The sequence below is a fragment of the Larus michahellis genome, chromosome 13 (genome assembly GCF_964199755.1).
Source record: "Larus michahellis chromosome 13, bLarMic1.1, whole genome shotgun sequence".
Classification (NCBI taxonomy): Eukaryota; Metazoa; Chordata; class Aves; order Charadriiformes; family Laridae; genus Larus; species Larus michahellis.
The window spans coordinates 15,828,566-15,851,645 of record NC_133908.1 but is presented as its reverse complement, the minus strand read 5'-3'; the positions used below and the strand labels follow the sequence as shown (position 1 = coordinate 15,851,645).

At 40.6% G+C, this 23,080-nt stretch overlaps 1 protein-coding gene across 10 annotated transcripts in view; it reads right to left on the bottom strand.

Moving 5' to 3' along the window:
• Window positions 1-23,080, bottom strand: part of ARVCF (ARVCF delta catenin family member) — a 269,139-nt gene that overhangs the window by 215,845 nt on the left and 30,214 nt on the right. The window lies entirely within an intron of this gene.

The window sequence follows — 23,080 nt, the reverse complement described above, 5'->3', positions numbered from 1 at the left end:
GTTAAAGAGGAAAACCCCACACTTTGAGTGCCAGCTGGGTACAACAGGCCTCCCGGGTGCTTCTGACAACGAGCCTGTGCCCTCTGCCTGCTTCCTAACGACTATCTTCTCTCTGCCAAACGCAGCCAGGTATTTAAGGTCAGCTCTATTGCAAAAAGATAACGTCCACCTGCTCAAGTAGCTGAGTAACTCGCCTGTCTATTACCGGCTAGGTATATTGTTGCAGTACCAAAGAAAGAGAGGTGTCAAAAGACCTTTGTTAGTGCTGTTCAAACAATGCAGCTGAGCAATGATGTTTACTTTCAGAATAATGATTTGAGACGGGAGAATAAGTGTCCCCATTGATAGCAGAAAAACTCAAGTATAATGTTCTTTAAATAATTAAAAAAAACAAAAAGCAGCTGAATACTTAATTTCTAGTAAAGGAAGTTAATTTTATTTGCAATCTTTATTTTTAGTCAAAAGCGACTATCAATTCAGAAGACCCGAAATGTAAATTAAGTTTATTCAACATGCTAAAGCACTGCTGGAAAGAAAAGCAGCACTGCCAGCCCTGTCCTGGGGCTGACCACCCGCACGCCCGTGCGACTCGCAGCAATACCGTATCGAATTTTGCCATCAGATTGCTCTGTGTGTTTTCAGCTCGGAAGCAGCCAATTTACTTTTCTGGGAGCAGAGGACACAGAGAAGCGAGCGGGCTCTGACTCAGCGGGCGTGAGCTCCTTATCGCAGTGCCTTACACCTGCTCCCTCCACAGAAACCTCCGCACAAGGCTGGCAGAGCTCCCGCAGCGCCAGCACGGGCTCATGGTGCCACCTCAGCACTGGCCCTCAGCCACCAAGCCAAAAGGGAAAACACACTAAACGTTTTTATTCTAGTCATACTATTGTGTACTTTTCTCTTCCTGGTGCACAAACATCTAACTAATTATGGTTTAGTACACAACAACAACGAAAGACAATTTCAGAGTTGTTTCAGGCTTGTTTTATTTACACTTAAAGTCCCCAGTTTATTTGGAAAGGAAATTGGAATTGATACTTTCAGTTACATTTTCCAAAAATAGTACATTGTATCAAGTATGTTCTGTACATTAAATAAAAACATGTTCAATTTATTTTAAATTAATTCACTGTTCAGTGGCTGAAGGTCTCTTTCCAGAAAGTAGAATTGTATACATAAAATGCATAACAAAGATTATTCTCTTTATTAAGTTAAAGCTTGGGGTAACTTTTGAACATCTATTATAAAAAGTATGTACCTTATAGCTATTTTCCACTACGCACTAGAGAAGTCAAGTGCTTTGGTAAAATCAGAACTCTTTGTTTTCCTATCACCTATCCTATATGAACATAATTTAAAATAAATTAATACTTTACAACCTGTCTTTTTTCTAGCTAAAAGGAATAGAAGCAGTGCCAATATCCTTATTTTGAATGAAAAAAAAAAGTTTGTTCCATGTAACATTAAGTATTTTCTGATGTAATCCTACATACCTAAGTAACAGCAATGTGCCGTTCTAGATTGAGAGAGGAGGTGATGCAGTGCCGTTTCGGTGGGATACCCGATTGGGTACCTAAAGCCCGCCCAGTGGCAGTAGAACTAGAGTACACGCCTGACGTTAGACACGTACTTCACCTGAAAAAAGGAATTCAAACACAAGTACAAGACTATCAAACCCAAAATATTTACCTGTACCCTACATACAACCTCCCGGGATACAGGGTCTCTTCCAATTCCTGTATCGGGTAAACTGGCATACAATTATGAAATGACACCTGAGGTTTTTCATACGACTTCTCCTGCCTACACCACTCTGAAAGCAGACCTTCTTTCTCAGATCTTAGCAAGACAGGCGAACTCTGCCCAGCAGCCTGGGTGCAGCATACGGCTGGGTGACTTCTCTGGTGAGACACCTTCCGGCTGGTGCTGGAGCCTCCAGCAGAGATTCCATCCCGTGCCAGGACACACGACCAAGCCACCGTCCCTCCTGCTCATCAATACAGCAATTCCTGCACACAGCTGACCAGTCCTTCCCACATGAACCGCACCCAGTAGTCCTACAGCTGGGGTCACAGCAGCAGAATGAAGCCCAACCACAAGTCCTGAGAGCAAAGGTAGGTACCTGGGCATTGCCCAGCAGACCCCAGCCCTGGACTAACAATCCTACCAGCCAACTCCTGCTGCCCAGGTAGGACAGAGACAGGCACGTGTCAGTTCTGAATAATTTCTCTGTAATTGCTACCTCCCAACACATCATCGCTCTAAACTGGAAGAGAAGATGGGAGGAAAGACTGACCAGTCACTGTTGCTGACCGGCAAGCACCAGCACAGCCTCCCAGCAGCACCACGGCCCACGTCAGCGTTCCTTCCCTGCACTGCTGCTCCTGGAGAGGAACCTCATCGACTTTCTGCAAGTGAGGAGCAGAAACAGCGTCCCAGAAGCACGTGCACAGCACCACCTCCTGGCTACTGCCCAGCACCGGGGCAGGACGTGCTCCCTTAGAGCCTGGCTCTTCCAACCCCCTGCTCCCATGGGCAGAAGGGACGGCAGAGGAGTGCTGTCAAGGAGAAGTTATTTGCATGGCCTGGTGGGTGTTGAGAGGGGAGAGAAGGCCTAATTGCCAGTGCAAACACAGCCTGAGGCTTTGTTCCCAGCACCTTGCCCTGAGCAAGAGCAAGTCCTATCTAGCAGGTAATTAATGCCCTAAGGGAAACTGCCGTGGACTCCACCACAGTCCTGTGCTGTGTTTCCCTCATTAACACCAACTTCCCCTGGCTTTCAGGGAGTGGGTAAGTAGCTCTGAGACAAAGAACCAGTAGAAAATTCTCACTTATGGCTGGCTAGACGTAATTAAGAATCGCCCAGATAAACAAAGACTTGGGTCACCTAGCCAGGATACGGTGCTTTTGGATTCCAGCATTATGGAACTTTCTGCCTTAAATAGTTACAGAAAAGACAAATGGAATTTCTTTTATTTCAACCAGGTTTCACAGAAAACAACTCAAACACTCATATCTGCACTGGATTACAGCTGCTTCATAAACCGAGGAAGAGTTTGACTCATACGACTGTACCCAATCACTGACAATGGATTTGGACACTCTGCAGGGTGGGAGTGTTAAAAAAGGCCAAAGCATGATCTTTACTGGTTCAAGAAATTTCTGAGAATCCTGAACCCCATTAAGATGAGAGCAACCCAAGACCTTTTTTGTAGCTTCACATCTTCAATGTAATACATAAAATAAGACTAACCCTAGACCTTCACTTGCTCCGTGAGACAACAAATATGCCAGTGTTAACCGGAGAGTCCCTGTGTACGTGTGTTCCTGAGTCAGGCCTGGCCCAGCGACAGCAAAGGATTAACTCATGAACGGGTAACAGACTTCTACTGCAGGCAAACCTCGTCCAGTGGATTTCTGAGCAACTTCTCCTTAGAACTGCTCCATCAGTTTAAGCATTGTATGGAGTCCTATAATTACAGACTAAATTGTAAATTAAATTTATTTGCCATAAAATCATAAATGGCTATTTCTAACCAAAGTAAGTTGTGGTTATTATGATAAAACTGAAATACGTTAAGTGAGTCTTTATAAGAAGTTTTATACTACTTAGCTTCATTGCTAGTTCGCAATTATGTTTGGGAAAGATCAACAGACCAAAAAAGTGCCTGCAATATGTGTACAATTACGTGTTATTTAAGACCGTCACCTCCATGGCAGCCGTGAGCGCTTCCACAGCATTTATTGCGTAATGCATCCCCGCGCTCTCTTGCATAACAAATCCCTGAATCCCAATCACATTAGCTACGTACTACACATCTTTTTTCCACATAACTGCACACCTGACATCTGCAAAATCTGGCTGAACATTTTTCATCTTATATCCCTATTTATTTAAAAATACATACTGCTTTTCAAAATTCACATCATTCATTTTTAAAAATACACTTCTATGTTTCCTCACTCTCTTTTTTTTGTTATGGCTAATTTAAATTACTTTCTACACCTGCTGTATAGACATCTCATTTATGGCATTCATATACACATCTCAACATATATGCCATTAATGCAACCCAGAGAAAATAAAAAAAATAACCTCAGCATAAAATTACTTATGAATCTCCTGAAACACTGTGAGCCAATTACATTTATTTTTACATACTATATATTTGTATGTATGTACACACACACTTTCACCGTGGCAAAAATACCATTATAAATGAAGAGTACAAAGAAATCCATCCTTTTATGCTGTTCGCCTAAACCACGTTGCTGTCTGCCAAATGGAACTTTGTCATTAAACACCAATTAATTTAACGTCACTGAATTTACTGCAGGTTGTGCCGACTGCAAGTAAGCACACGTTTGTAAAAATATCACATTTACAGATAAGAAAGTTCCAGAATATATATGCATATTTATTATAAACCAGATTTGCTGAGGAAAACGGTCTGGGGTTTATGTGTAAGTTACAGAGCCAGAGCTTCTGCAACAGGAAAGAACTGCCAAACTGCCCTCAGTCACGTCCCTCTAACCCTGCCCCATGTGTGTATTGTCACATACACTAAACAAGGCAAGACAAAGTCTTTTTTGGTGGCACTTTCACTGCATTACATGATCACATACCCTCACATTTATGGCGGGGAGCAATGCAATTCGCAGGTTTACAGCAAGCATGCACTCTTTAAGCTTTCACTGCTCACAAGGTTAAGTCTACGCTGGAAAAAAAAGTTGCATATAATTCTTGTGCATTTTTTTCCAAAAGAAATGCGCTAGATTAATATTAAGAACAACTATAACAACAGACACATGATGAACCAGTAGATTTGTACCGTGTGGCTTCACTAGAACTCTGCAGCAATGAGCCACACAAACTAGACAGAATTCCAGAATCACTGAGGTTGGAAAAAACCTTTAAGACCATCCAGTCCAACCATAAACCCGACACTGCCAAGTCCACCACTAAACCATGTCCTTAAGTGCCACATCTACATTTTGAATGCCTCCAGGGATGTATAAATCTATTTCCTAAGCAGGAAAGAGATTTGCGTATCATCCCAAGCAGGACAATATGTGGCCGTTTTCCTCTGGCAACACCTGTTTTAAGAGAGTCCAGCTGTTTTGTCCCCCATTTCCCTCCCATTTGAGGTGGGCACGTACTTTAATTCATATTGCACGTAGTGGCAGACAACTACAAAACAGAAGTGGGATTGGTCTTTGGTCCAAAAGGTATACAGAATAAAGACAAACAAATGCACCACAGAGCCATACAATTAACCAAATTCAAGAACAAAAATTCCTGCTGACAATCTGACGTTCTTACCACACCTCACAGCAAAGATTTCATGATTGACCTGTAGAAAGGTCTCGTATTATGAAAACTTCATTACTTTTACGGAATACGACAGCATAAAAGAAGAGTCATAAATAATTAAAATTAAATCACATTTGTGAACATAAATAGACCATAGAATATTTTGTGATGGCGCGTTCTTGGTTATTTATTTATGGTGTTAGTTCACTTTCTGGGAATCTTTCTTACTAGTATGAAACATCCGCATATCAAAACCTTGTGCGATTTGTCCAACAAGGGGTTTGTACTCAACAGGAGCTAGCAGCATCATTTTGTATCTTGCGACTTCTCTTTTCAGAATCTAATGCTCTGACCCCAAAAAAGTAGACTTTAGTGTCAATGTAAGGGCACAACCAGATCCTCAATATCAGCTCGGATAAGAATATACACTGGCAATATTTTAAGAGGAAGAAAATTTGAGTTTGGAAATAATGTCATAACACAAAGTCATAATCATAGCACCAGCTTCAACAACATCCCAGGCACTACAAAATTGGATCTCATGAATCACACCGCAGCTCACTGCATAATCTTATTGTCATGCATCAAAATCATGTAATATTAGGCCATAACTTAAGTACTGCAGCAGGTCCTCTCTGCCAGCAGACAGTACGACCTTCATAACAGGGTTAGGAAACAACCAGCCAGCCACACTAAGCAATTTTTGAAGCAGACGACTGTTTAACAGGGTTCTGTTAATCTAGATAATAAGTTATGCATGAACACTTCATCTTTAAAATATCATTAGGTTGACATTTTTTATTCAGTAAGAGAAATTAATGCTTTGATTTGCTCTTCTCTCCCATGAAATATAATAAACACAGACATACATTCTTAAAGAAAATTGTAGACCAGGTAGGGGAAAAGGCAACATGTTAATCACAAGCTGATAGACTCAGTTCTTTATACACAATTACAAAATCCCAGAGATTAAGCTAAGCATTGCCATATGGAAGAGTCATACCTGTTCTCAAAGCTAACTAATGGCTACAGTCTTGCCAGCAGAAGCTTACAGAGCTCAAAAAGATTTTATGTATATATATACACACACACACACACAACCATCCAGCTTTTCACAGCAGCTACCAGACATGGAGGGTTCAAACCAGGAAGCTACTGAGCACCTCTTTGAAGTCAGTAGAAATTCTTCTACAGCAATGTTCTATAGCTCATTGTATTACACCCGAGCATTCAGAGACTGGTTCTTTTCTTTTCCTTATCCACACCCAAAAAATACAGCATGTTCAACTTAGGCATAAAATAAAGCTGAAAATGCCTGCAATTCACTGAAGGAATAGAAATAGATATAGCACAATTTGGCTGCTGCCCAAGTCGGGAACAAAAGACGCGGTTGACTTAAAATACCCAATTCAAACACAAAGTTTCAGTCCCATCCCCATAACTTTAACACCGTGGCCTTAGGATTTAAACATGATTTGATTCTAAGATCTACTTAACTGCAGACAGCTTCACAGCAACGGAAAAATCAGTCATTTAATACTACTTTTAAAAAAAAAAAAAAGACAAGTCTTCTCTGGCAAAAGACTTTTAAGCCACTGCGTAATAGTATTCAAAAAAGGCACAGAAGACCATGCTTTGGGTACATAATTATAACAATACTACAAGCAAATTTCTCTGTGATTTTAAGATGACAATAGCAAAAGACCCAAGAAGCAGCCATTCAGGACCATGACATTATTAGCGTAGTCCTTTCTCAAGACCTTCAGAGTTTATTTTTATGTAAATCTGCACAGAAAACTAAGCACTAGAGTACACAGGGGAAAAAAGGCAAAGACTAAACAAGCTGGAAAATTCAGAATGCGTGTAATAGAGAATTGATTACAAGTTTCAGTTAGCAGTGAGTACAACAAGCGAAATAATAAAGCAACTGGATGTTAATCTTAAATTTGCACAGATTATAGGAGGTGGATTTTTCTAAATACCTCAGTGGCCAAATATAAATTGTACTTATTCAAATGTCTTACATTTTAGGATGTGAGAATCCTGTTAATTGTCCTGTTGTCTCTGAAGGTAGCACTATAAACCAAGTTAAGTTACAAGATTGGCACACTAAAGGATAATTTTAACACCATTATAGCTAAATTTGTCTCTTACACATGAGTCTAAATCACAAGCTCTTTGAAGCAAATGGACAGCACAGCACTTTGAAAAGGCAGAAAAAAGTGGCCTTCCAAACAAATGCTAACAGAATGCAGTTTGAACTACTCAAGGCAAAAACACGATATACATTTATATATCTTATTACCAAGAAAAAAAAAAAAAAACACTTACAAATTTAAATTGATATAACAAGGTAGTAAATTTAAGAATATTCAGCCACTTCTGAAAAGGAGCCTTTCAGAGCTAGCGCTAAGGGGAGACAGGCGCACAATTGCTGCCAAACAATAGCAGAAAGGGCCTGTAGCTTTAGGCCAGGATACAGAGCCCACACTCTGAATTCAAGCTCAGAACCTGGAAACTACAGTTTGAACCTCGGCAATCTCAACAGGCTTAACACCACTGTTGTTGTAGCACGTTCCAACAGAGAACTATAATAAAAATACATTTATTGTATACGACTGCCACAGACGAGGATTGCCAGGATTCTACAAATATAAATGCAAAAAATCTTTTTAATATTATTAAAGGAGCCACTTAGCCATCACTGCTACCCCTCTTCATATTTCCTCCTGTTTTAAGAAAGCGTCATTAAGGGCTCATACAGCATAAATGAAATCTGCAATGCCGCAGCAAATCAACAGAAGAGGCAGGGACAGACGCAGACCTCCCCACACAACATCATTTCTCTCACTCACTAGACCACGTCTCTGATTTCAGCAAGTTCCATTTCAGACTCCTCCCTAGTCACTAAGCTTTAAATGAAAATCCCAGACATTTGTAAATTCCTTGGGCAGTCAGGTTCCTCCACGGCACGCTGCGAGCCACTGGGAGCACCCTAGGAACAGAAGTTTCCCAGGGCTGACGCAGGCTGCAGGAGAGAAAGGGTGGCCTGAACACAGGACAATTCAGAGACTCCAAACGCCCAGAGAGGAGCTCAATGGTGCAAGTGAATGCCCAGCAGTGTAACGCAGCCCGCCACTGCCCCCCACCTCCCCCCACTCCCGAGAGCCAGGCTAGTATCTCCAAAGATAGCAAGGCAGACTCATCCAGCCCAGTGCCCATTTCCTAAATACGCCGTCTCAAACCTTCCCACCCACCCCTCTATGTCTCCAGCAGCGCCCACAGTCCCTGGGGCACCAGCTTTAGCCAGAGCCCGCAACTGTTCTCCATCACCGGTGCATCCCAGGCCAGACTCCACCACCAGCTACCAACGCTCCTCAGGGCCAAGCAGCCTCAAACAAGCTGGTTAAGAAGGCACGTTCACGAGACTTTAGCTTGTTCCTCAATAAAAATGTCACCTTCACGAAGTCTTTAGTTACCACCAGTCCAAAGAAAGCGTTTGAATGCTCTTAAATCAGACTTTCAGAGGTGTTTAGTGCAATAGTTGCAGTAATTCCTCCTGAATTCCTCCTTCATTGAGAGAGATGAAGTTTATCTAGTTCTAGAAGCTCCTCTGATAACTTTGGTGACTTAGAAGTGCCAAGCTTCTCCATGTTGATTAGGTAACCACTGGACATCATCCAGAAGACTCAGTTTAAGACACCTTGACTATAGAGCATTATGTGGCCGTTAAAGGCAGCTGGACTAGCAGCCGTTCCTCTTCTCCCCAGTCGACTACGGGATGGAAGCTTCTCTTTTCATGGTAAGAACATGAGAGAAAACCCAGGGCCAAACATAAGAGTTCTGGTGAGGTTTTTTGTTTGTTTTTTGTTTGTTTCTTTCTTTTGTAAGAGTAAGTCAATTTACTTTAAGAACATGTAAAAGATTAATGGTGCATCAGTAGTAATATTCTGCTCTTCCATGTGCTTAACCCAGCTTATCTTTCTTTGGACAATAGGCTGCGTTACCCACAACAATCAGGACCCTGAACCTCAAGACAGACATTGTATTGCTGTCACTTCTCCAGAGAAATCTATACTAGCGTCAGAAAAGGGCTACTGTTTTCTGAGATGGGGGAAGACGAAAAAAGCAAGAGGAGGACTGATCAAACGGCAAAAAGCATTCAAGCACAAAAACATTCCCTGAGAAAAATTAAATGCACACAGCCTGGGTATCGGACTGGGCTTGGGGGATATTGTCGTGGTTGGAAACTAAAGAGTTTCCTCAAGTTTTAGAGCAAGAAAGAATGATTGCTCCCTGAAATTCGAGGATTATTCTCCCTAAGAAACTGTCAATTAGCATAACTTTGAACCCAGCAAAACTCTTTCTGACTACCAGATGTAACTATGGCAACAAGATCCAGGAACCGACAATAAATATGATAGAGTGTCAATAACCCAGCCTTTTTCATGTAAATAGATAAAGCACAGGGAAGACAGAAGACTATTTCCAGTGCTTCAGATTCAATTTTTAGATCTCTTCAGTGCTAGGAATGTTACCACATTCCAATGACTAATAAAATAAAGAGTAAGAGAAAACCAAAGGAAAAGAAAACAACACATCTCTCATGGAAAAACTATTTAGAATTTAGGGAAGAATAAGACCCCATTTGTGGACTTTTTCCATTAAACCTGTGAAATTCTATAAACAGATATAATCTCTATTAAGTTCTGTAAATAAGTTTGAAATTGTTTCAGAACACCTACTCGGTTTAATGAATAATTGAGGTCTTTCTAAGTGGAATTTTCAAGTCAGTCCTAAAAATAAAATAAACGCAATAGAAAGCTTTCTAACTCTCGTATTTCACTGTATCTCCCAGTTGCATCCGTAAAGGAATGGTATTTTCATATACTGGAATGTTAAGTCAGAGCTTTATACAAAAAGCATTTACAGTCATGAATCATTGCCTAAACATAAAATGAGGTTCCCTCCCCCATTCAGCAGAGTACGGGAACTTCATGGAAAAGCATAACGCTCTTCCTTCCCTACAACTTCAAAAGGGCTGATACATGGCACAAGTGTGAAATTATCCAGAGAGCATTTGGATCTTGGAAAAATTAAAGAACAATGGCTTCCTTTCACCTAAAGCCTCCCTTCTCTGAAAAATAAAATAATACACTACAGCAAAAAACCCCATGCCCTCTGACTAGGAAAATAACGCATATGTAAGAGCACAAGACATGCAAAGCATTGTCAAAAAGTTATGTCCTAGACCAGAAACCACAGACTGATGTTGTGGGACTGAACACAAAGGATGAGCATAAAGCTAGAAACTAATGAGGAAGCTAGAGTCAAACGGCCAGGGAAAAGATTCTTAAACAAAAGTAGATATGGAACTCACAAAATCAGGAAGAAGAGGGACTGATGACGGAATGACAAATCCTAGACAAGATGCAGCAGTGACGGCAGGGGAATGAAGATTCATCACAGACAAGAGAGTTCTGAGCTGAGAAGCTGAGAAGCCAAAGGGATCCTAATCCAAATGCCATTTCTGCCTCCCTGGATCTCTCCCCAGTTGTGCCCAGCCAGGAATAGCCGACTCCCTCCTGTCCCAGTATAAATAGCGTGAAGCCACAGTACTGAGACACACGCTGCCCGGGGGCAACTGCATGAAGACAATAAAGATGATTCCATCTCTATATAGATGGGTCTTCAGGAGGACAGACAGCCACTCCTCACCCTCTTGCTGACTGCAACGATTTGCTAAAGCATCCTAAAAGGGACCATTAGAGTTGTGTATTGCCTCCAATTAATTCCTGCCCTATTTTTCCCTTAGGTCAAATATTCCTTTAGGGTATGGATTGCCTGATGCAAGTCAAAGCGTGCAGAATACAGTGTCTTAATATTAACCACCCATTCAGGAAGCGTATTTTCAGAGACAGTATAAAGAGACAGAGGCTAAAAAAAAAAAAAAAATCAAAAACTTCATGGCATTACATCAAAAGAGCCTAAGATTAGATCTGAAAAAAGCCTTATTGGTTGAAATATATATAGTTTAACGTTTTTGCATTTCTTGCTGTTCTCAATGACCTATTTTCTTATAGTGAAAGAGATTATCAATAACTGAAAGCACATTTGTAGTTATGTTCTGCTCATGTGTCGGCTCTGCAGCCACTACATCCCAGACCGTGACCGCAGCAGAACTCAGCCGAAGTGGTTTCGGCTTCACACCATACTTGGACAAACATCAAATAAGGTGCCTTGAGAATTCAGGGGTTGTTCTCCCCATCCAGTCAAGAGCAGCTATCCATCCCAGGCAGTGCATTCTCCATACATTCTAGTCCATAAAGATCCCACTGCACAAAAACTGAAAAACCAAAAAACCCCACTCAAAACAGCAACACAGAACAAACAACAAAAACAAAAACCATCAACACACTTCTCCCCCGCAATATCTAAGCTCAAACATCCTGCTTAAAACAGAGAGAAAAGTTAACTGGAGATAATACACTATTTCATTTTATGTCCTAACTCAGGCTGTGTGAATAATTGATTTCTTGGTTCAGCAGATAGAACTGAATTTGAAACAGCTACTTCTCTTGCCCAAACCCTCTCAAAATTTCATTTTGACATGCTACGTTCTGTTTCAGTCTTGTAACGGAAGCTGGAAATGAAGGCCAGGTTCACCAAACGGAGAGGAAAAAGAGGAGTTCCCTTTCAGAGAAGAGCTGGCTGTGCCTCTGGCGACTCTACAGGACAGGTAGGGCCACGGGAGAGCTGCCCCGAGGGGACAGGAGCCATCCTGACCTCCTTTCTGTGCTCCCACTGCTGCACACGAGTAGCGGCGAAGGAAATGGGAGAGACCCCTCTGGCATCACAGCCTACCAGGTTAGCTTAGATCTGTCACCAAACTGATCCCTCCATCAGCAGGTGCTGCTTTCACAGTGAACCTTCTCCAACGAAACAACCGAAGGAGACTGACCATAGAAGCAAGCAGTTAAGACATCTTTCCGAACTCAAGCCTCCTGCCGCTCAAATCTGCTCTTCAGTTCATTCAAAGAGAAGATCTGAAGCAAGTTTGGACATTTTAATTATCTTGGAACAACAGCAACAGAGGAAGCAGAGTGTGTGGGCCAGGAAAGCCGGCAGTAAGCCCTTGCCGGTGGTGGATGAGGTAAGATTTACAGCCTCTGTGCTGACTCTGGTTTCCCCCATCCCAGGCAGCGCTCTGATCAGCACAGTTTGGCATGAAAGGGAAAGGATGGCTCATTTTCTCTGGTTTGTAAAGCTAAACTGAGTATTTTTTTTAGCTTAAACTATTCAACTTTTTATGCAAATAGTTTCAGAACCTACGAATTCTCATTTTTAAGAAACCTTCCTATTTGCCAAAACCACGTAGGAGTAACATCTGCATATTAAGCATCATTCCTGTGCAGCATTTCACCTGGGGATGAAATGTCCATGTCCGTAGGAATGAGGGGTACAAACTGAGATCTTGTGTTTTCAGGACATGCTGCACCTTCCAGTAAGAAACGACAAGGCAGGAAGAGTCAGTTCTCGTTCACGGAGGTTTTGATTTCCCCCACAACTTCTTAAATCTATTTTTGTCATTAAATGAATGAAAATATTAAAGGGAAGAAAGAGAAAGCACATTTCATTGAAGGATTGCTGAATACCTTATGAGTGGAATACCCACTGGACTCGGTAAAAACACCAAACTCCCCATATACCTCATACTCCTGAATTGACCTGTTAAATTAAAAAAAAAAAAAAAAAAAAAAAAAAAAAAAGAAACGCACTCCTGACTTTCTGAGGTAATAACTTTATTACTCAAACAATATCTCTATTCCTCGTAAGACCAAGTGATTCATCCAAGGTCATAAACAGTCTACGTCTCTTGACATCAGATTATACTTTAATGGCGACAGTTAGCACACCTAAATTTAAAGGTGACCCATGCCAACAGAAACTCCGAACTGGGAGCTGCAGCGTTACCCAAGAGGGAAGACACAGACTGCAGCTCACCCACGGTCCTGCCTCCGGGACTTTCTCCTGCCCTGAGGGTGCCCCGAGTCCCCCATTCCGTCCCAGCCCTGCCACGCCACGGCCAAACCCTGCCCGGCCGTCAGGAGCTCCGACCTCTGCAGCACATTACATCTCCATTAAAACCAATTCTGTTAGGAAGAACTTGCAATTAGTACAGATCCTTTTTTCCAATACATCATAAGGAAACAAACAGGCTATTTCTGATAAGCAATAACAACTGTAAAATTATAACGAAAAGCCATTCCACACTTGTTTCAGGTTTTTATCCCTGATGCTCAGGCTGATTATCTACGCCCTAACAGGAGTGTTCAGGACAACAAAATGCAATTTTCCTTTATAAATTGCTACTTCTGCTTAATTTTTAAAGAAACTCCTTCAACAGCCTACTATGTAGCTTATGAACAGCTAAGGCAAGTACTATCAGGTTTTGCCAAATTAGATATTGGATTTATTAATAATTTACTGTAACTTCTAGCACCATGGTTAAAAATAGCTCTCCCGTGAGCTTTTAATCCATATCAGATACTGTGGTAATTATCCTCAGAATCTAAATCATTACAATAAAAACAAGATAACTAGACTGAGCAGAAGCAAAGCCAAATTTTAAGCTTCGTGAGTAACATTTCTCACTTTCATGCAAATCTCTGCACATATATTGAAGGCCATTGAAACAAAGCTAGGCAATTAGAGATGCTAGTAACATTAAGAAAAGTCTCCATGCACGAAGTGAGGAAAAAGAGCCATCTCTAAGCCTCTCTTTCCACATGAAGGCTTTTAAATCACCTCCCTTGCTTGCTTTAGAATCCCTCCTGTTGGGTTTTTTTCTCTCTGCGCTGCCCCCACCCACATACAATCCCTCTGGAAAATGCACTCGGTACAGCACAGCACGGGCAAGCCACTGCGGCAGAAATTCATCCAGTGACCCACAGCCTCATCTCGGCAGTCGCCACCTGCGTGAGGAGGAACCCAGCCTGAGAGGAGATCCCCACTTTTCCTCATGACTTTATGCTACCAGAACAAATGTTGCTCTCCCCTGTCTTACAGGCCACCGTGCCAGGATTCCTGCTACAACATATTAATCTCAATTACTATAGTTAATATTGTACTAGATTCTTTTACTTCTACATTGAAGCTAGTTACCTGAGAAGTAGGGTTGAGGACTTTGTAATCATAAAAAAAAAAAAGAGTCAAACTCAATGTCTAAACACCTGTCTTCTCTCCAGGAAGCGTTAGCTCAGTTACTGCCTATTTTAAGTTATTTTAGCTTTGTCTCTATAGACATAACTGACAAGCAGCCTCTTTGCATTTCTTCATATTTAATTTTGTCAAAGAATCTGGACATGACTCAGCTGAAGTCAATAGAAGGACAAAATTAATACGACTTTGTCTCAAGTTTGTCATATGAGATTTATGTTGCCATAACAGAGATTTACGCAGTAATAAAATTGTACTATCATTAAACTTCCTACAGCGTATCAGTAACAGGGATTACACAAATCATCTCATATGGGGGAAAAGCAAAGACTGCTACGCAAACATTTCTAGATGGTAAGAATTTTAATAGAATTTCCAGGGTTTTTTTAAATAAACAATGCCCATCTCATTTATTGTGTTTCCATGCAGCATTCTGTGTAAATTGAGAAAAATCTGGACCTTCACTTCTTCAGATACGATCAATACATTCAGTTTGTTACGGAACAAGTATCTGTAAAGAGGGAAAAAATATTCACCTATGAGTGACACTGAAAATAGACGTGAATAATTCCTATCTATTAAAACTACTTTTTTGCAGTGCTTAAAATGCTCTAACAGATTTATTTATATCCCAAAGAACTCCAAAGAGCCTCACAAATTATGTTTTCAGTTCATCCTTGTACATCTCCTCCCATTTAAAATATATGCTATTTCAGACCTTCGCAAAGTCAAATGATAGAAATATAAGGAGAGGTAGCAGACCATTAAAAAAAAACAAAACACACCTTTAGGGTGAGTTTACTAGGCATCTTCACTGCTCTTAAAAATCACACTGTAAATAGCCTCCTCTCACAATAAACTCACGTAATTCATGGGACTTGTGTCCAACAAAATCCAGCCCAAAGTTATTATAAAAGCTCAGATCTGACCAAAATTTGTCTGAGGTATATTCTGTTCCAACAACATGATTATACGGAAAGTCTACGTGTTTGTCTGCCTTCCTCCCTTCTGCTGCTGTTCCAGCAGAAAACCAGCAGTCCTGCCCCATAACTAACCTCAGCTTCTCAGACTGTACAAACAAGAGAGAAACACATACTTTAGTAAGAAAACAAATCATGATATCTTTCATAAATCCATTGCAGAGATATAGAAAAAAAAAATTCAAATGATCCTCTGACCCCAAGTTTAGCCAGTGATTTTTGTGACGGGGTTGACCATTAGATGAGAGCACATTTTGCAATCCAGCACACTCGCTACCCAGAGTTAGCAAAAAGGAGACCGCAGTCCAGGAAGGGACAAATGTAAGGGAAAAGGGAGATCATATTTAAAATTCCTTCCATTCCACTGGAATGGTTACCCAGCCTTTAGAAATTGTTGAGCCTCTGGAAGATAGTTTAAACCAAGATTCCCTGAGGAATTAAGAGAAATGGGAGGGGAGCCAGCAAGCTGAAGACAAGTTTTACGTACCAAACATTCTCTTCAATAATTCACAAGGCATGAAATTGCCTCATATATTATTTGGCTTTCGTCCAAAGCAAGTCTAATTTGCCAATTCCAGAGAAAAGCAAATCAATGCATACAAAAGTGACACATGTAACACGTATATTCCACAAGACTTCAGGATTAAAATACGTCATGGCTTTCTTAGGAAAACACAAGAAAGACCACGTTACTGAGCCTCTTCTTTTCAGGCAGGTTTGTAATTAGCTTCCTTTCCAGAGCCCGGTGTAAGACATCACGTATCATCCTTCCCACTTCATGTTTCGAGTCACATGCACAATCCTGCATGTCCTCTAATTTCCATAAACATTCCATATACAGAAAGTACAAAGAACTAAAGGAATAAAGTATCTTCACTGCATCATTTTGGGTGATCACAGCGCAGCAGCACTGCCACAGTACGTCAATCCAACTAAGGTGTAAACCAGCACCAGTATCGAGACTAAACTTCTTTCCTGCGCGTCCACAGCTTCTCACCACGAGTACTCTGCTTCTGGGGATTGGCTCCACCATCAACATACCAGAGAGGAAATAACATCAGGGAAAGCACCAAAGAGAAGATACGCTACTTAGTGAGCCAACTGTGATATGTGGAAACAAGCAATGCCATCTTTGTAGCATTTCCAAAAGAAATGTTATTAACTACTCTAAACACAGTGCTATTCCGTGGTTTCCCACTCTGAAAAGTGTCTAAAAATTGCATAGGATTTCATATTTACTGCTTCAAATTGCCAAAGCAGTTTGCTTAATTTGCAAACCAAAAGACTGGTTCTTACAGCTATTAACAAATTCCATCTAGAGTTATGGCAAAGCCATTTCTGATTCATATACTATCACAGTAATTTTTTCATACAGATATATTACCTTTATCCAGAAAATATCCATGTAAAATAAATATCTAGTGAAAATGCGCTTCCTTAAAAGAAACATCATTGACAGTTTAGAAGACAAGTATCAAGTTATTATTATAGGGAGAAAAACTGATATATCTTCTCTTTCAAATATATTAATTTTACAATAGAACAAACGGTTCCCAAACTTAAAAGTTAAGATCTTGAATCATTCACAAAACAACCATCGTGCTCCCCTTCTATTTTGCTTAGTGGGCAGGCTGTGCTTGCAATTATTTGCAGAACAGACATTCATGTTATTCCAAGCATAAGGTATTGTTATCAATGCAAACAAACTTTAATATCCCCCTCAAATTACATTTGCATATGTATATAATAAATATATAATATATAATAAATATATGTATATGATAAATATACATACGCATAAAAGTCAAAATACTCACTGTACGGTGGAGCACCTTAGTTCAAGCAATGAGGACAGATGCACCAAACAAGTCTGTAACATTTTGGGTCAACACATAGGTAAAATTAGTAGCCTAAGCTATATGCTATATTGCTGGATAGCTGCACGGACAGAAGTGGGGCGGAGAAAAGCCTTTTCTAGAGCACAGTTAGTTTTCCTAGAGCAGCACACACAGCAATTCCAGAGAACAGGAGTGTCCGGTGGCCTGCTAGCAGCCTGCTGAGTGACCACTGCGGGTCTAAGCTCTCCCGCTGCCCCATTCCCAACCTCAGGGCTCATCAGATGGACACTGCAAGCTTGGGGAGCAATAGGCCATTCCCAGGAAAACAGCATGCTACTGGAAAAGATGATAGTGAGCAGAATAAATCCACTTTCAACCCACAGCCTTCACGCTCTGAAGAGGCCTTCAGCAACACTGGGGGACAAAGGCAGGACGAAATCTGGCCAGCAAATACACACTGTTAGCCTGCAACAGACAACCTAGACCAAAAGCAATACTGCAGACACAGTCACAGGTATTTCATTTGTAAAGAATCACAACCGAAGATTTTCTACTTTTTCTTTTTTATTTAATACTGCTTGCCTTTTCTTTTTTCTTTAATCAAATTACAGCATTACCAGGTTACAATATCAAGGGTATGTCAAGTCACAGGTCTTGCAGAAGTGAATCTCTTGTGATTTCTGCACGGAAAAGTAGTGCTGCAGCTCCCCCAGACACAGGTGTCCTTTGCACTACCTGTTTAAGAAAATACCCCACAAGGTACCAGAAGAAAACTAAAGGCCATTGCTATTGTAAAACTAATCAGGATCTATTTTCTCATTTGCTAACAGGTAAGGGAATTCTTCTCTTTGTAATGATTATTTTGAGTGCCTCTAATTTCCTTTTCAGTGATTTTTGGCAGAGCTCCTTGCAGATTCAAGGCACAGAGAACACATAAAAGACAGAAAAACACGCATTTCAAAGTGCAACCACATATCTTTAAACAATCTGTCTGCCAAATTTAAATTAAATATGTGAAGACGTTACAACAAATTTATGAAAGGAATAAAAAACAAGTTGAAATCAGATTTCATCCATTGGTCCAAAGCAGTTCTAGTCTAGCCTTGTTTCGATTTGTTTTACTCGCTGGTATTTGAGGATATAAAATGCACCTGCACGTTGAGCCTACCCTGGGACAATCCTACAAAGAGTAATTGCAACCCAGTGACCTTAACTTGACTCATCTGTTTGGAATTAAGTTGCATTAACTGCATTCTGCTCAGGAATATCTGCATGACCAACAGAATTAAATGGCAGTCCAATGAATTATCAGTCTCTAACAGTCTTTTGAACAGTGACAACCAACCGAACGGATTCATGAACTTCCAGCTAGGCCCCTGATCAAGATTACAATTTGGGTTGCTTTATCATATTCTCTCCGCAGTACAGTCAGGGCATGGGGGGGTGGGGGGGATGGTGTGTGTCAAAACAAAAGGGGGGAAAAACCCAAAACCTCTTCTTACCTGTTGCTTAAAAACTAACAGAATAATTTACTGAGATTTAGGAGGCTTAGGGCTGTGACCCTGGAAGCAGCTGGCGACAGTGGTGCAACTGGAGCTGGGAGAAAGACTAAAAATATTCACAAAAATGTAGCAAAATAAAAATAAAAGGCTACTACCTGGAGTTGCAACTGCAAGAAAGAAGAGTGACAATGTGGCTTGGTAATTCTCATATTACTGGATTCTTTCTCTCCTGGGTTCTGTGCCTTTCTCCTTCAACTGCCAGCCCTTCCCAGCAGTTCTTCTTGACCTCACAATCCATGAATAAAACAGTTTCAGTCTTGCACCCTGTCATCCATTCATCACTCTGCTAAGTCCCTTTGCTGGCTCTGTTCCCCAATTTATGCATCGTAAAATTCTGTACACGTTTAACAGAGCAGCAATTTATAAATAGCTTTTATTACACAAGGCAGGCTTGATGCTCAAACTGGAGGTCAGAGATACTGGCACTTAATTCTTAAACTTTTCCATTCTGCTGTTCCTCCCAATTTCTCACAACTAGCTATCCTCAAAGAAGAATGTTAATGTTGATTTCTAATTATCTTTTCTCTTTGATGAGCCCGCTTGTTTAATAGTGGGCAATATCTCTTTTCATCTATGAAATATTAAAAAAATGAAGAGACGAGGCAGTTACCCCCACACTGAGTCATAAATCAGCCACAGTTCTACTGCTCCTGAACTCCAAGGCACAGATTCCCACAGCAACCTATGCATTCTTTTTCATAGTATCATTTTGCTCAGCTATATATTCTGAACATGGGAGAACCAACTGTAAACAACAAAGCGAATACGCTTCAGTGTTAGACTGAACTGAAGCGGGGCCACTGAAAGAGCAGGTGAAGCAAAGGATCAGGGTATGGATTTCACATCTAGAAACCACTACTCGGTACCAGCAGATGACAGCCTTCTTGCATCCATTTATTATGGCTTCTTGCCATACCCTAAAATAGCTGAATAGTAGTGGAAACAAAGAGTCCACAGGGGGAAAGAAGTTGTACGCTAATGTCCCTCCTCGAGAAGATCTTTGTAACAGTTCTTAGGAATAACAACCTCTTCCTCTCCTGGCTTGGTTCATTCATTCTCTGGCTTACCAGTCCATTGTGCAGGTGTTGCTGTACTAGATACAAGTTCTCCCCGCAGTACAACCACTTGTCACTATGCTTTATAAAATTAATCCAAACCTGAGGTTCTATAGTGAAATTATTTTATACGTAAATTGTAGAGAAAGCTGATGAAGAAGCGTAAGAACTCAAAACACTTGCTACTCAATTACCATGTTCAATGCTACCTAAAAATATTAAATTATTACTGTTGAGCACTCTGAGACCAGTTTGTTAAGACACCCACTAATATGAATACTTGACCCTGCACTTAGGTATTTAAATCTTTTTAAGGTTCATAGCCCACCCGTCCCGCCTTGAGGTATAATCTGACACACGGCCAAGAGGGAAGGCTGTTTAGAGCTCTAATAGCACAGAAACCCATTTGCAATTGCTCTTTTCATTTGCCCTCTACAAATCAGTCAAGGACCCAAGCTCTTGAAGAAATACTGCTAAATTGGACTCTGGTATTACTACAATTGCTCAGTAGCAAGGCTGCAAATGGAAATAATTCTCAAGGACTAAGAAACTTCAGAGCACCCCAGTAAAAGGACTGACAAAGAGAAGAGCAGGAAAAAAATGTGAAGAGAGTCTCCAAGTGCTGGTTTGTGCTCAGCACGTGCTGAGCCCATCCTCCTCCCTGGGCTGGCTCGTGGGGAGAGCTGGTGACACTCCACAGGTGTCTCAGGCACCATCCTCTCTTGCACTGCCTTCAATTTGCACATTCTTCTCTCTGGTGCACGCAGCAAGATTGTCATGCAGAGCAAAGCAGAGAGCACCAGAGACGGCTCACCAGCATCAGGGGAGTGTTCTCAACACTGCAGGTCATATGGGGAAGTAGCAAGAGAGAAGGCCATTGTGAGCAAGTTCTCCCAAAACTCCATTTCTCTTCAGAGACAAGGAAAAGAGAAGGGTGATAGGACAACAAGGTCAAGCATCATCAGGTTCCATTAAAGTTCTCACAAATGTTCTTAAATAAGAGTCCGTAATCTACTGCTTTGAAAAGAGGAGCTATTTGTGCTATTAGTTTTGCTGGAAATTAGGACAATTCTACCTAAAAAGCATCTCCAAATCAAATAGAAATATTTGACAAAGTATAAATTTTGACAAAATACAAACACTAGTTATTTTTTTAGGAGGAAGCTCGATACATTTAAATATATTTTATATATTTTATATATAAAAAACATCATGGTTGTGACAGAAAAGGATTGGGCTTAGCAACTCTTTACCAATTAATTCCAAATTGAGGATATCTACTTTAGAGTGCAGATGTGTGGTTCTTTCCCATCAAGAGGTCACACATTCAAAAAAGGCACACAGAGCAATATTATTATATAGTCCTACATTTTTTCAAAGCTTTGTCCCAACTCCAGAGTGATCGGCGGTACACAGTGAGCACGCTAATGCATCTGTAGTGGACTGCACTTATCAGGCTTTTGAAAATGCTTCATAAGGTCATCTACCAGGAGCACAAGTCTCTAAACATCCCAATTTCTTCTGTGCAAGTTTTAATTCTTTTCGGGCATGTTAAATATGCATCCATGTATTACTGGTCTCTTCTACCAATCCACTCACTGATATTGCATCTAGTAGAATAAATATTTGCTTTACAGAAGGTATTGCTGGGTAGTTACAGAGCATCTCAAACACTTGGCAACTATCAATTACGCATTGTTGTGCAGAGATACTATTTTTCCTCATTTTGTAGATCATGTCATTTCATTTCTTAAAGAGGTGGAATAATTTAGGAGACTTTGTCTACAATAGGAATAACATGCAGCTGTTGCAGTTGCTGTATCCAGAAATCTCTGTGCAGCTGATAAAGGTAAGCCTCATAACCATGTACATGGTATTTGGTTATTATTTTGTAAACGTCTCTCTCCATTTTAGAGTAATACTCTACACATAGGAGACGGCCCCGTTAGAAACATTACACCATAACTGATAAAAACCAAAGGAGATAGGGTCCAAAATGCAGGTTCCAGTAGGCAAGAAAAGCAATAGCTGAGATTAATTCCTTAAGTCCCACGACTTGAACAGACTGCAAAGTTCAGCAACTATATTCAAATACGATGAATGCCATAATTATGACTTCAGAGATAAGTGGAAATATTTTGAGAAGCAGTAGTTCAACTAAAGGCATATTTAAAATAGGGAGTTCTAGACTTTACCTACTATAAAACAGTCTTAAGGGATTAACTGTACCTGTATTTTTAGTTGTTTATGTCTGATATATGCTGTTCTGGAATTAAAGAAATAAAACCTCCTGTCTTAACACACTACCATTAATAATTGCTACTATAAAGACATGAAACTCTTCTCTCTGAATCAAGGAGGAACTAGTGCCCAGGTGTTTGAAGGGAGACTTCATTCTCCCCCAGAGACCTGCAAAGCTGGGGACTTCAATACTTGTGGTGAGTATCAATGATTAATGCTGACTATAAAAATAACAGAGAACAAAAGTAATTAATCCTTTCCAGGTAGCATAATTTTCTCTGGGGTTATTGGAAGAAGGAATTTAAACATTATTTCTGCCAGTGTTCAGACTTTGATTTCAAATTATGCCCTATAAGGGTGAAATTTGTGACAAGGAACAAAGCTTAGGAAGACGGAGCAGAAGACAGAATGAATGTGAAGAGAGAAAGGGATAAAAAGATTTGTTGTAGAGCTCTTTGAAGGAGTGAATAAACAGAAGCTTGAGAGAAACACTGAAGAAAGGGCAGTCACCAGTTGGACAGGAAAATCATGTAAACATTATGTTGATAGACCAAGGGAAGAAATGTCAAGGACTTTACAAGAGATCAGGGAGAGAAAGGTATGAAGTATAGGCACAACAAATTATGCTTCTGCAATTGAGAGGGCAGTTTGAGTTACAGAAATAAAAACGAAGCACTATCAGAAAGCAAAGAGCGCCTGGGCGTTAGAAGAAAAGACAAAAGCACAACGTTACACAACTACCACAAAAAAACCCAAACATATAAGCCCACACAAACCCTGAGGATCCTAATTAGAGAGAACAGGGCTGACCCATAGTCCTATTTTCTTTCATATATTCAGCCAACAAACTGCAGAGAATTCCAGCAGCTAG